The following is a 2715-nucleotide window of genomic DNA, read 5'->3' on the forward strand; positions in this document are numbered from 1 at the left end:
CGCGATGAATAATTATATGCTAACAACTCCACTGCTAGAATCACGTTTGATTCTCTGCACCACTCTCATCCGTCACATACTCATTTATATCATCAAATTTATCTTGTTACCACCATCAGAATTTAGAAGCACTTTCTGACTAATCCGAGCATAATCTAAAAAATTAGACCCTCCCATTGTGTTCAGAGCAATCCAAAATCTAAGAATTAACTCCTGAACCGTCGAAATTCGCCTCCAAACCCTTGATCAGAAGACAAATTAATTTGCATCATCAGATTTGATTTAATAATTTTTTAACCAAACCCTCACCCAAACAGTGTTCCCGTTGCTATAGTATTCCCGCCGCTACAGTACTTTCTTTTTTCTTTTTCTTCATCTTGATTCTTGTAAAGCCGCCAACCTTCACTTTTGCACGACGTTGATCTTGCGAACTCGCTCCTAGATCCTTCACCATGGCTCTGATACCACTTGTTAAAAAACTTTAGTCTCCCCGCATACTACGTTCTCCACGATTCGAAAGCCAACCCGCAATCAACAAGATATAAAACAACCACAATCAAGAAGAAAGAACACTGATATATACGTGGTTCGGTCAACCAACTTCGACCTTGGTCCACGGGGCAACAATATGAGAAATCCACTATATATCGGGAAGAGCTACAAGAGGAATAACTCAACTCTCGTCTCTCAATCTCTCAACCTCACATACATAATCAACTCTCACATTCTTTTCAAAACGCACCCTTTATAATCTTTTGAACGGACAAATAGAAAAATATATATGGGAAACCAAAGCCCTATCTCTAGCCTAACAAACTAATTAGAATAGAAATTCAAACTCCTAATCATGATGAGACCCAATCTCTTAATCATGATAGATCACTAACCCTATCTAATTCTCATGAAGTTATACAAAGAATCAAAGACACAATACCAACAATAATTAGTCAATTCTAGTAGCTAATAATATGACCAAATTGTTGACAACCGTCTCTTTTGTCCTAATATTTAAAACGGGAAACAAGAGCCTTCTTTGTCAAGGAGACCAAAGAAAAAAAATAATAATATCTCTGTTATAGTCGCAAAGTTTTGCTTAAAACACTCTATTACTAGTGACCTAGAATATGTACTTTATATAAAAGAAACTTACTTTTTTCCCCTTATCATTAGTCACCGAGAAGACTGTAAAATATTGAAAACGTGTATTATTTTATGAGGGGTGTTGTGATGTTTATATCCATAATTAACTATAAGCTTATATTTATGATTTAGAAAAGTGAACTTTTTACTCTCAAGAAAAAACGACTCCAAATTCGTATACGTATGTCATAACTCACAGGTAAGAAATGTTGGAAACGAGACAAAAATATCGTCAAAATGAATCGGTGAAAATAATAACTACTTATATTTAAATATATGTGTAGGATAATCATGAATATTAATTGCTGGTCTATATCTTTTTACCGGCAATACGCAAGTAGGTAACTCAAACGAGTAACGCTAACCAGAAGTTTTTACTATTCTTTTATATATCATTTCTAGCTAAGAATGAAAATTAAATATAATCTCTTCACCTAAGAATTTATATCGCGATACTATAACCTAAAATCCTTAACAACGGATTAGTCTGGGATATGCATTTTTTCGCTCGAGCCTCAAGTTTCCTTTTCACTAATATGTGCATATACAGAACGACTAAATATTCTAAGATTAGAATAAAATGCGCAGGCTTAGTTAGTTATCGGACCATCGTGGCCACTCATAAAAACTAATTAATATAGATGCAACACTTGTAGTTTCTTCTGGCCCCACATGATGGAGCTTGATGAATAAAACGAGATCAAAGAGAATGCTTAAAGGTAGTGACATCTCACGGGGACGGCGACGGACGGCGGGCGACGGTCACGAGAAGGGGGAATTTTTAGTTTGTCAATTAGGAGGATGTTTTGGAGTTTTTACCGTGTTTGGGTTATAAAAACATAATTAGGTTTAATGATACAAATAATACCTAGGAAAAAAAAAAAAAAACCCCAATCTTTTTAACCCTCCCTCGACCATTTTCTAATCCCCACGCAAGTCGCGTGTTGCAGCCTAATCTTTTTTATCTACCCTCTCTCTCTCTCTCTGAGTACTGTAACAAACTCGTTTCCACAAAATAATAATAAATAATAATAGTAATAATAATAAGATGCCAAAAAAAGGAAGAACAAAATCCCGAAACTCAACCTCTATAGACGACACCCTGTCTCGAGTTGTTTACCTTTTTTAACAAATTTCTCCTTCCTTCATCGCTTAGTTCATACTCTGAACCCATAAACCCATTATTTTCTCCATTAAAATTTATAGAGAGAGAGGGGAAAAAAAAAAAGCTTCACAGTGAGATCGAAGGCGTCGCGGATGCTGGGGCGGTTTCGAGCGAGTGGCGCGGACGGAGCGGCGATGGGGGACCGGACCGGTGAGGGACAACGAATTAAGCAGCAATTGAATTGCGAGTCAGCGCATAGTTCTTAGGCCAGTACCTGGTGGGGACGGGGCGCCTGATCGGTTGGCGCAAAGCTGGCGTGAATCTATTGCGTGTTGTCACCTTCAGAGTCACCACTCGTGTCGAACAATTCGTGGGCTACACGGCGTCGGCGCCGGAGGGCGGAGAACCGCTGGCGGGAGGTTGGCTCAAGCCTGTTGCGGGGATTCTTTGCTGCGTCCAAGTTCTTGCGA

This window comes from Asparagus officinalis, chromosome 2 (assembly GCF_001876935.1).
Source record: "Asparagus officinalis chromosome 2, Aspof.V1, whole genome shotgun sequence".
Lineage (NCBI taxonomy): Eukaryota > Viridiplantae > Streptophyta > Magnoliopsida > Asparagales > Asparagaceae > Asparagus > Asparagus officinalis.